General features: G+C 36.7%; 1 protein-coding gene across 2 annotated transcripts in view; it reads left to right on the top strand.

The window, feature by feature from the left end:
• The window catches only part of CFAP299 (cilia and flagella associated protein 299), a 560,242-nt gene that overhangs the window by 527,691 nt on the left and 19,223 nt on the right, over positions 1-13,328 (top strand). The window lies entirely within an intron of this gene.

Here is a 13,328-nt window from a genome sequence, read left to right as displayed (position 1 = left end):
GCTTGGTGATTAACTCAATCTTTAGCCCTCTAGCCCCTCTCCCCTCTCCAGAGGCAGGGGGGATCCGGCTGAAAGTTCTAACCCACTAATCACATGGTTGGTTCCTCTGGCAACCAGCCCCCATCTTGAAGGGGTCTAGGGCCCCGCGGAGAGTCATCTCATTAGCATAAACTCAGGTGTGGTTGGAAGAAGTTCTTTGTGAAGAACAACAGATGCACCTCTCACCTGTCACTCATTAGGTTACAAGGTTTTTAGGAGCTTTGTGCCAGGAACAGGATAAAAACCAGATATACATTTCTTATTATATCACAATATCACAGAATCCACACTGAGGTTTTTTCTGGATGAAATACTATGATGTCCAAGATTTGATTGAAAATAATCTAGTTGATGGGAGTGAGTTTGTGGGAGGGAAGAAATGACATCAGTGGGCGCTTTCTGAATCAGTGTTGAAGCTGCAAATGGGCCCAGGGGGATTCGTTATTCTAGTCTCTCTACTTTTAGGTATGTTTGAAATTTTTCACAGTGCATTTTTTAAAAAACGGGAACAAGGAATGAACTGAATCTCTAAATAAATACACTGAATAAGTATTTTGTGAAACTTTTGTTCGCCTTTATCTGGTGAAGTGCCCTCTGATATTTCTGTTCTATCTACACTCTTCCATATTTTCATTCTGCAACTCATTTTGCAATCCAAGAAAGGACCACAATATCCATTGTTTAAAAACCACTGTTCTCCCCAAGTTCCACCTCTTACTCAGCCTTTTATCAATACTTACTCATCATTTCTACCGCTTGTTGCAGACCCAACTTAAATTCGAATTTTGCCTTCTGATTGCTTAGAATGGGAGTTTGGTGAATTTCAAACAATCACTATTGTAAAAATCCTGTGAACAGTCTTTATGTGTATATATCTTTGTCTGTAATTCTTGGAAGTGGAATTGAAGGGTCAGGTAACACGAATGCTTATCAGGCTTGTTATGCACATTGCCAGATTGCTTTCCAAAAATGAATAATTTGCATGCCCACAAGCTATCAATGAGCATACTTGTCTCATGGTGCCCTAGCTGGTAGGGAGTATTATAGTCTTTTTAATTATTCCTTATTTCGAAAGACAAAATCATTTTATTTTGCTCAAATTTCTTTCACCGTTAGCAAAGCTTGTGCTCATTTCAATTATTTGTTGGCTATTTTATTTTCTATGATCTATTTTTGTCCTCTCCTGATGTTTTGAGTTAGGACCACTGAAATTTTTTTAATTACTTCATAAGAGAATTTTATAATCTAAGGTTATTTATGGCACATATTATTCTCTCTTAAATTTCTTCCACTGTCTTTCCTGAACAAACTGTTGCTGATTTACCTTTTTATGTTTTGTTATCAAGTCCAGATATGTGTCAAGGCATATCTTACTGGCTTCTTGGGGGTGAAACAATGGATTTTTAAGTGCAGTGTGTTTTACCAACTATAATGATCTCTACTATTCAACTTCCAATGGGATGTTTGATGAATCCATCACCTTATTATTTGAATGAAGAAGGCCTTCAGACAGAGACGTATCAGCTGAGGAAGGATACCTTCCAGATGACCAGAGAGTTACGCTTTATACAAACAAAAGAGGCTGCTGAGTATATGATATGGTTGAAAGACCATCAGGAAACTGCCTCACCATCTACTCAAAAATACCTTCTCTTAAAGTGACAGAGCATACACCCCGCAATTAGAGATATATGGCATTGGCAAATGAGAGGAGAGACAGATTATTCTGTACTAATATACAAGTGTCTGATAATGTCCTCACCCCAAGCTTTTAGCAGGGCAGAAGACTAGAGGAGAAAGAAAGTGAAAGCAGACACAAGAGCAAAAGAGAAGCGGATTCGGAAGATGAATGTCCAGTCACACCTCTCATGGCAGTTTCACGGTAGCAGGGGAATAACCTGAACATTTGTTAAACTAACCAAGTGCCAGGTGGTGTTGCTCTGGGAATGATCAGATAAAGCCTGGTTCCTACCCTTAACTCAGTTGAGAAGTCAGAATGATGAATCAATTATTACAGGACAGAGCTTCAGTTTCTACAGTAGAGTATTCATCCCAGAGACTAGAATATAAATTAGGCTAGCTGAGGGTTGTAGGTTCCCATGGCAGGTATTGTGTGATATGAGATTTGAAGACTGAGTAGGACTTAGCTAGATAGAAAAAAATGTGGAGAGAGCAGTCCAGGCAAAGAAAACAGCGTGTCTGCAGATAGAGAAGTCCTGGCAGGACCTTGGAATGACATGTTTAAAGAAATGCACATAAGGTGCCTGGGTGGCTCAATCAGTTAAGCATCCGGCTCTTAGTTTTGGCTCAGGTCATGATCTCAGGCTCGTGAGATCGAGCCCCATGTTGGGCTCTGTGCTCAGTGCAAAGTCTGCTTGAGAATCTCTCTCTCTCACTTTCTCTCTCTCACTTTCTCTCTCTCCCTCCCTCTCTCCCCCAACAAGCACCTGCTTATGCACTCTCTCTCTCTCTGAAATAAATAAATAAATATTTAAAAAAAGAGAGGGAGAGAGACACATAGTGGAGAAAGCTCAAGAGAAATCTGGGGTTGGTAGTGCATGGGGTGGCCAGAGAGGCAGCTTCTAGGCTTTGGAGAGTTTGTGTGCTAAGCTACAGAATGTGTTTAGAAAGCCATTGGTGTTGGGAAAGTATTTTAAACAGGGATGTAATATCTGATGTGATATTTTAAAAGATAATCGTAATTGCAAGGGGATGATGGATGAGAAGAGATGAAGACAAAAGGGGGCTGATTGTGAAGCTATTGTATTAATCCAGCTAAGAATTGGTGTATGATGCAGCATTTGGAAAGAAGCAGATAGACCTGGGAGATTAAGGAGGTAGAATCTATAAGACTTGATGAGAGACAGGATGCACAGTGAAGTAGAAGGAAAAGCCTGAGATGACCCACATTCCTAGCCTAGGTGATTAAATGGATAGTAGTATCACTTACTGATGAGTCATACTCATCAAATCATGACTCATAAACATGATAAGACATTGCTTCTTCTGTTTGGCTACTAAAAACTGGCAAAGGAAGGAGAAGCAGAATCAGTTGTGCAGGAAAAGACTGCATAGCATTGTAGTGTAGTGCAAAGAGTTCTGGTATAAGAGTTTATGGAACAAGTATAAGTTAATGATCTCTCTTGTAAATATAAAGCACCTTATTATTTGAATGAAGAAGGTCTTCAGACAGAGACATATCAGCTGAGGAAGGATACCTTCCAGATGAGCAGCTCTAATTCTTTCTACTTAATGTTTTCCCTCTTTGATTCTTCCTACCAACATCATGATGGATCCCAATAAATAACTGCTCCCATTTTAATTCTGGTCCAGAAGAACCAGCACATCTTTCTTTGGCTTTGCTCTCAACAGTTGAGGTAGACAGACATTTTTTGTTTTTATTTTTTATTTATTTATTTTTTAAAGATTTTATTTATTTATTAGACAGAGAAACACAGAGAGGGAACACAAGCAGGGGGAGTGGGAGAGGGTGAAGCAGGCTTCCCGCGGAGCAGGGAGCCCGATGTGGGGCTCGATCCCAGGACCCTGGGATCATGACCTGAGCCGAAGGCAGACGCTTAAGGACTGAGCCACCCAGGTGCCCCTAGACAGACACTTTTTAAAGGTAGCTTTCCACATCATGTGGAGAAATACCAAGTTGTCCAGAGAAAAAAGTCAAAGGCTGTGAAAAGTTTAGCTTCTCTTTCTGCCTCAGGTTGTTTTCCTATTATGTGGATTCTCAATGCTTTTGTCTGTGTTGTTTCAGTGTTATTTTTGTTATTTCTCTGTGATCACATTCTAATTATAACTTATATTCCTGTTTCCCCAATCTTGAGTACAAAATGAGGTCACATTCCTTTTAACGTTCAAAATAAATTTTGACGCTGTGGTCCATCCCAGTACCCTGTCATAAAATGTTTATTTCTTCTTCAACTCAACTCCCTTAAGGTAATTCCAAAACCTTCCCAGTGTCTAATATATGAGCTTACTATTGCTGAGTACAAATTACCACAAATTTAGCAGCTTAAAATAACACTAATTTATTATGTCATAGTTAGTAGGTCAGAAGTCTAGTATGGTATTGCTGGATTCTCAGTTCAGGGTCTCACAAGGCTGAGATTAATTTGTCAGCAGACCTAGATTCCTTTCTAGATGTTCTGGGGAAGAGGCCTCTCCCAAGCCCATTTCAACTGTTGGCAGAATTCAGTTCCTTCTAGTTATAGGACTGAAGTCCTTTTTGCCAGTTTAGCTTAAAGCCAGCAACAGTGCATCAAATCCTTCTCATGCCTTGAATTACTCTGACTTCTGCCTTCCTCTGCTGTTTTTAAGAGCTCTTGTGGTTACACTGTACCCACCTGGAAAATCCAGGATTTTCTCCTATTTTAAGGTCAAATAATTTATAAACTTCGTTATATCTGCAAAGTCCCTTTTACTACAGAATGTAGCATATTTGCAGATACAACACCAAGGGGGTAGAGATCATGGTAGATATATTTAATTCTGCCAGCCACGTCTACCTGTTCTCAAAAGGTAAGTCTTAGTTGCCATCCTTTGAGGGACACAAACTCACAAAACCATTTCTAATAACGAAGGAACCTCCTTTCTGATATAACAAGTTATCCCTACTGGCTCAAGTGCCTTTCCTTTCTAGAGGGTTGTGATTTAAACCCAAGAACTTTGAGCTTCTCAAAATCATCTTCCTTGTAGTACCAAATTATCCTGTTTCCCAGGCAAGCACTACCATCAAAACTTGATAATGCATCTGCCTAGTAAAACTCCTGTCCACTTAAAAAGGGCATTTTAATGATCTAGGGCTAATATAGCTCCAAATTCTCACCTCCAGCTTCATGCTGCTGCATCACAGCTCCACATTGCCAAAACTTATTTCACAATACTCGTTTATAAATGACTCTCTATTGCACATCTCTTTTAGCTTACACAAACTCAGAGCCATTTCACCTCAAAGCACACCTACACAGCCTGAGCCTGGAGGAATGTTCAATATCCCTCACAACATACTTACACCCAGTTTTTTCTTCCTAACTTCTCTATCTGATCTCTTCCAATATGTTAACCTGTCTTTTACTGAAAACCTTTACTCGCCACATGGTCATAAGTAAGAAATTATAATTCCAAAATTTGTCTACAAATATGAAAGAAGAGTATGGTAATTATAACACAGATTTTGTGACTATTCATAGAAAGATCAGTTAGCTGAAAGAGCATCTTAATATTTATAATGTAAAAATGAATGATGAGGTTGCTGATGCAATAGCTCCAAATATTTTCATATTCACAAAATTTGAGTTGCCAAGACCTTCCAGGATAGAGAGAATATGATAAGTCAGAGAATGTTTGTTATTTTTAAAGAACAGAATTTTAATCTTATAATTCAATAGAAACAACAAAGATTACTTATCTACATAATCTCCTTAGCCTAAGATAAATATGTGCTATCCCTTAAGAGGAAAGTTACCAATAATAACCACCACATTTTGGTCTTCATTTTCTCATTCCTGGCTTGCATTTGACAATGAGGATTTCCCCATTATTTTTTCATACCCTCTATTCCCCTTGGTTCTTATGGTGCTGCCTATCCTAACTCCTCCTATATTTGTATGCAATTCTCGGTCTCCTCTTGCACTCTTCATTTATGTATTATCAGTGTAAATTGTGACATCAAAAACAAAAATGGGATGGAGGAGATGTGTAAATGTAGACCTTTGTATGCATTTGAAGTTGTTATCAACTTAAAATAAACTGCCATAAATAAAAGATGTTTTATGTAAGCGTCATGGTAACTACAAAACAAAAACCTATAATAAATATACAAAATATAAAGGGAAAGAAATTTAAACATACCACTACAGAAAATCATCAAACGACAAAGGAAGAGAGTAAGAAAATAAGAAAGGAACAGAGGAATTACAAACAGCCTGAAAACAAAATGGCAAAAGTAAGTCCAGACGTATCAATAATTAAATGTAAATGGATCAGATTCTCCAATCAAAAGATGTAGAGTGGCTGAATGAATAAAAATAATTTTTTTAATTAAAAAAAAACAAACCAAGACTCGGCTATATGTTGCCTAGAAGCGATTCACTTCAGCTTTAAGGACACACATAGACTGAAAGTGAAGGGACAAAAAAAGATATTCCATGCAAGTAGGAATCAAAAGAAAACAAAGGTAGCTATACTTACATCAGACAAAATAGAATTTAAGCTATAGATTATAATAAGAGGCAAAAAGAGATCACTATATAATGATAAAGGGATCAATCCAACAAGAGAATATAACAATTATAAACATTTAGGATATATGTAAGATCATAGGGTCTACTCACAGTCCACTGTTCTTATTCTCACCAAATCAGTAGAGCAAAAGGCCAGGTGTATTCAAGCAAATGCCTCTTCTCCATGGAGGCATGCCGAAAAAGTATTTCATTCTAATAATCCTTAGTGCTAATATCAGTATCCATCCAATTCCTCAAGCTAGGAACCTAAGAGTCATCTATAATGCTTCTCACTAATGACTTCTAGACTATATATGTATATCTGTATATACATATATATATATACATTTTTTTTGCAACCTCATAACTTATAATACTTTTTCAATTCTAGCCTGGGTAATAAACAGACTTTAAACTGGTCACATGGATTCTAGCACTCTTTACTGCCATCTCTTTAAATTCATTCTTCATTCATAACCAGCATAATCTATCCAAACTGCATATCTTGCCCTGCCACTTTCCTATTTACAACCCTCAGATATTCCCATTGCTTACAGGATGAAGATAGTATTGTTTGGTGTTATAAATAAGGCTTTCTGTGACTTGTTCTCTGGGTATATCTTCAGTCTCATTTCTCACCCACCTAACTGAACTTTATGTTCTATTGATACTGAATTGCTAGCCACTCTACCGCCAGCATTCTCCATTCCAGTACTCAACAGCATGATTTCCCATGCTGTCTTATCTAGTTAGAGGGCTATTCTTCCATCCCTGATGCTGTCCCTCTACCTGGCTAATTCCTATTACTCATTTAAGATTCAGGTCTCATGTTACTTCCTCTAGGGAGCTATTTTTAAATTCTCCTTCTCTTCCGTCAGCCTGAGTAAGATTTCTCTCCTCTGTCTTCCCATTGAATTTTAAGCATATTTGTATTGTTTGGATTATCTGTTTTCTCCTATTAGCTAGTGAACACATAAGACAGGAACTGTATGTTATTCCTTATTCTATCTCAAACATGAAAAATTGTGCTTGATGCATAGTATATCCTTTCCATTAATGTTCTTTTAAAAACTGAATGGATGGATGAATGGATGAATAAGTGAATTAATTAATGTGACTTCTCAGGCACTTCTCTCATCTCCTTGCCTTGCTCTAAGTCATATGGCAGCTAGACAACATATTTCCCTCTTGACCTGCAGGAAAAATTGGACAAATGACTACTTTGAAGCCAGAAAGCCTCCAAAGATCTTATTTAGTTAGTTATTTACCTATTAGAACCTCTTAGATGGCCTAGATGGGTAGAAGGAGGGACAGCAGATGGTGCATCTTTAATCTGGACAACTGACAAAATTTCCATGAATGATGCCATGTATTTACAGAGGTCTTGGACCAGATCTCTGGTTCTGTTCATCTCAGAGCATGCTATGTCTCACTAAGGTGATAACCCTGATACTCACAAGCAGTTGTTCCTACAAGATCCACTCATTACAATATCTATAACATGCCAAGAGGGGGTTCTCAAACATAAACAGACTGCACAGAAAGGCTTTATTTCAATTATCACCCTAGTTTGGCTTATATATAGTTTGGAAACCTATATTGAATTTTAACACACACCACCCCACATATATCCATCATGGTAAATGCAAGCAAAGCTTGGAGGTTTCTAATCCTGCTCTAATACATATGGTAAATTAGGCCCAATTTTTTAGAGGAATCCCTCTGTACACTTCCTGAGATGAAACAACTCCTTCTTTGTAGCTGCTTTTTTTTTTTTTTTTTACCATAAGGGACAATTTGGCTCAAAATCCCCTATTTTGGAGTTTATTCCTTGCCTTCCTCCTTATGTTTTGCTCCCAAGGGAGAATCTTTACTACTTGCAGGGGATATAAGACTATTGCCTAGCCTGAGAAACCTGACATAGAGTAATAGTTAGCAGACAAGCAATGAAATAATCATCTTAAAGTCTTAGATTAAATGCTGATTTTGCTACATAATATCCAGAACATTCTGTAGCTCTAATTTTCTTTTCTATAAAGTGATAATTTAATAATAATAATAATACATACATACATAATATCCCTGTCTATCTTATATGATTGTTTTGGATGTTAAAAAAAAAGAGTATAATGGTGAAAGCTCTTTGTAATTGATAAAGCACTACATCAGTGCAAAACAACATTCACAGTAGTTGTTTCAATAATATCAGAAAAAGAATGAAGTTAAGGGAGGGCTTTCTGTGACCCCCACTCTATCCCTGCACCATCCCTTCAAGATTCTGCTTTGAGAAAGTGCTGCTTCTTCAGTTTACCACAAATGGCCACATAACCCAATTGCTATAGGAGCAGCTAGTAGCATTCTTGCTTGACCTTGAAGTTCTCACTCTAGGATTTGCAACTGAGAGGTGCCCCAAAATGTTTCTAATAATTGCTCTAATTGAAAAATCAGAAAGAGCTTGTGTAACTCGTAAATCTATTTCCAATAGCCCTATCATGGGGGGAAATCTGGTAATGTGTTCATCTGTTAGTATCACCCACTCCTTTCCCACTGTGTGAGGCTGGAAATTCCAGACACCCTACCAGGGGGCTGGGGTCCCCAGTGAGGAGGCCAGTGTACAGTTTAGGAGTATGGAAACAGGCATGAAATCCTCAGAACCTCTACCTGTAAGAAGCGTCCCTCTGCACAAGGAACCCCTTGGTGGTGACCTAAGAAATCTTCTCATTGGGCTATATTATTCTCTACCGTTGAGAATCTATTATAATTAGTCAAGTATCCCAGGTATTATATTCCATTCACCACTACCTCAGTGCTTTCTACAACCAGTCCATCCCCTTGACACCACACTTTTGGTTCAGAGCCCCACAGTGAGCATGCCAGACAGGTGCTAATCTGTCTTCTTGCACAAGTGAAAATTAAAAGAGTGATGGCCTGCCAGCCATGAGCTCTCCCTTCTATCCCTGTGCCTTAGAATGATAGGAGAGCCAGGCTTACTAGCTCTCCTTGCTTCCTTCACTGAGCACACTCTGTCCCCAAAGGGAAGGCACATCCAGTTTCTGCATTTTAGTAGCAGACAGTTAAGAATCATATTTCATATTTAATTTTCAGCCCACAGCAATTTATCTTCTGCCTTACCTCCCTGTGTATGACTGAAAATTTCTCATAATGGTGAGCACTGATGTATGTATATGTTTCAGTTCTTATCAAATCTACTTTTTTAAGAAGATTTCATTTATTTATTAGACAGAGAGAGATACAGCGAGAGAGAAAGCACGAGCAGGAGGAGTGGGAGAGGGAGAAGCAGGCTTCCCACCTAGCAGGGAGCCCAATGCGGGGCTCAATCCCAGGGCCCTGGGATCATGACCTGAGCCGAAGGCACACGCTTTAACGACTGAGCCACCCAGGCGCCCCATTATCAAATCTACTTTGTTACTATCTTTTCCACCTAGAATGCTTGGCTCTACTGCTTTGCATCAGGAAAATCTCACTAGAAATACATTTGACCAAGCCATATATTCATTTTTGACCCCTACAGCCCAAAAATACCTTACATAAATTTCTAATGTATCATTTTTTGTTCACATTTCTGATGTCCTATAGACTATGAGTTCCTTGAAGGTAAGAACCATTTTTCTGGTGTGTGTGTGTGTGTGTGTGTGTGTGTGTGTTTTATTGTTAAATACTCAGGACCATTCCTGGCACAAAATAGATGCTCAAAATTGTGTTGAATTGAACTGAATGACCACCCTATCTGTCACCAGGGATTTTAATGTTCTCAATTATTTTAATAGTTACAGTGCATTGTTCAACAGTTGTCTATATTTTCCCAACTGGCATAAGCATTTATTAAATAGCTGATTGAATTTAGAGATACAATATATAGCCATGAACACGAACCAACTTAACTAACTTAGGGAAACACTAAACCTTAGATTCCATGTTCTTACCAACCAAAATAACTGATCAAACATATATTTTTACATGGAATATGATAATTCCAGAAAATTAGTTATTATAGAATGTTATGCTACTTTGATATTTGAAAAATAAAAAAAGAACAAGAATGTTTATTATTCTAGATTAAATTTCATGTCTCTATGCCACAATTGCAATTCCATATAATATAATTTTTCCACAGCGATAAAATTTAAAAAAAAGGTCAACCATAAGAAAACATGCTTTAGCATTGTTTAAACATCTTTATCATATCTTTGGCAAATCTATGGCAAAACTTTGGAAACATTTTACATAAGCACTGGATAAATCAACTCTAAAACGCAATGTTTAAATTTTTAGATTTGTAGGTGTGTAGACCACACATCTCCATCTCGGTTTGTCCAGCAGCATCTGAGCTTACTCTCGTTGTCTTGGCATAATTATTAGTAGCAACCCCTATCTTGTCCAAGAGCATTCCAGTTCAGACAGTAAAATTATAAGTCATCTTACTTATGGGCTGTCTACACAAAGATTTAAAAAAGGAGATGATAATGTTTATCACTTAAGTGTCCCTATGATTGATATGAAATCTCCTGATTTTTTCATTTTTCAATATAATCTTTTGATTTAACAAAACTAGTTCTGTAGGATTTTAATTTTATTTCTGTTTTTACAGATTTCCTTTAAATATGAGTATTTCTCTGTCCAACAAATTATATTTCATAAATGTACTTTCTTTCTTTTTATCTCAAAGGGAATGTGCTTTAATTTTATAACCATAAACAAGTCTTAAGTGCTATAAAAGCCTACTGGTCCAACTGTATAAAACCTAAAAAGATTTCATTATTAATAGAGATAGGAACAAAATTCCTTCCTAGTTATTATATATTGTCGATTGTATTCATGGGGAAAATCCCTTAGATGATAATAGCTTCAATTCCAGTGATGTGTTCTCTGTGATGTCAAATTTCATGTTTACGTGGTAGTGATTTCATTTTTTCTCTATGCTTTATATACTGGTGACTGAACAATCATTATGTTTATTTTATTTTCACCCTAAGACCTTAGTTTGCCTTTAGATGTATTTTTATTTGCATTTTTCAAATCTTTAATAACATCCTCCATTTTATGCTTTCATAATTTCTGTAAGTATGTCTCTTCCATTCCATTTGAAGGAAGGTAGTGAGCAAAACGAGGCCAAATAAGGTATTCTGGAGAATGGCTTTGAAATTTACTCCCCCTGGTGGTCCAAAGCTCTGTTGCCCTGTGATGTCATCAGAATATTTTCTCTGGTATCAACAATTATCATGTAAAATAAATGACGAACAGGTAATTGTTTCCAAAAACATACATGAGATCCCCTTATCACTTAATGAATAGACTTTCCACAGATTTCATTTTATTATTACAACTTATTTATATAAGTTGTGTATAAGTACACTCATAAGTACACTCAATGTCCAATTTCCAGGTTGTTTATCATAGGGAATAAATGGATAATTGTTCTTTTATTCCAAAAGCTTAAATAATTGTACATAAATTACCTCATAAGTTCTTCTATGTTATAAATACAGTATGTTTAAACTTTTCTATAAGTATTTTCAAGTTGTGAACACTGAGACATAAATCAAAATAATGTGTAAGAACTCACTGACTCAAAAGAGGCTTTTATAATCATAGAATATTATTATTATAAAGAGCCTTTGAAATATGTAGTTCAACTTCTGAACTTCACATAGGAGAAAATTGAAATCATTGCATCAGGGTTTAGATTTCCTAAGTCCTGGATCAATGTTCTAGATCAATTCTTTTAATTTCCTCTTAAAATAATTTTTCTTGCATCTTCTTTGTTTTAATTCTTAATAACTGAAAATAATATTAATTGGGTTATAAATAATAATAGTAGAGATGGGTAAAGATCATTTATTTAATCAATAAGCATTTATTGAGTGCCACTTATTCATATAGAGAGTACAGCAAGGATAAACAGATTTGGAGGGTGGGAAAGGAAAATTTATTTTTTGGTATTTGAGATAGAGGAGTCTATGGTTTATGCCAGTAAGTACAATTAAGCAGGTAATGTGGATTATCAGCTCAGGTGAGAGAACTGAGAGGGAGGGCAGGGGATGGGGCAAATTGGCATAGAGAAGATGGGTTTAATTATAATGTATTAGGAGAAAAATGTGACAGCCTGGAGAAAATCTGATTTGGGGTAAGTTTTGAAATCTCTTTTCTCATCTTCCCTTTCTCTTTCTTATTCCTTTCTTTCTACTTCTTTTCTTCTTTCTTCTTTTCCTTTCCTTCCCTTTCCTTTCTTTCTTCCTTCCTTCCTTCCTTTCTTTCTTTCTTTCTTTCTTTCTTTCTTTCTTTCTTTCTTTCTTTCTTTCTTTCCTTCCTTCCTCCCTCCCTTCCTTCCCTCCCTCCTTTCCTTCCTCCATTCTTTCTTTTCTCTTCTTTGTTTAGTTGGGATTGTTGATATGCATTTGTTGGTCCTGGGGAAAAATTTATGGTGAGATGAATTTGATTATATCAGGAAAATTTTAGATGATTATTTGAAGTAACTAAAGAGGCAATAAGGGATGGAATTTAGAACATAACATGGATATGCATGTTTTCTTGGAAAAGAAAAGGGGCACCTATTCCTCTGAGTTGACTGGAAGGAGGTAAGAGACATTGTCAATATAAACAAATTTGCTACTGATGGAACAAGATATTGATAATTAGTTTCCATTTAGTGTCCTTTATTTTCTTAATAAAGTAAGAGGTAAAGTCATCTTCTGAGACTAAGGAGGAAAGTGGAGGAATAGGAGGCATGAACAATACAATGAATGACAAAGAAGATAACTAGAGACATGTAAAAAATTGCTCTGTAGTGCTTGAAATCCAACTGAGGTTAGAGATTTGGAACTTAGAATTATATCAGTGGTACAGTTGTTTCAGCAAGAGTTGCCAGAGACCATAGAGAGGAATGGAGACAACAAATATTTGAATCAGTTTTGAGCTGGTATTTTTCAATATAAATAGGGTCAAATGAGCAATAAAGTTGTGACTACTGGCAAGTATCTTGTGAATCATGGGTAAGTAAAGAAGTAAAGAAATCAATTGTAAATTAGGATGAGGGTG

This window comes from Eumetopias jubatus, unplaced genomic scaffold (genome assembly GCF_037043125.1).
Source record: "Eumetopias jubatus isolate StellerSeaLion01/CBP00866 unplaced genomic scaffold, mEumJub1_p1.0 scaffold_2, whole genome shotgun sequence".
NCBI lineage: Eukaryota > Metazoa > Chordata > Mammalia > Carnivora > Otariidae > Eumetopias > Eumetopias jubatus.
This window is presented reverse-complemented; position numbering and strand designations above follow the sequence as displayed.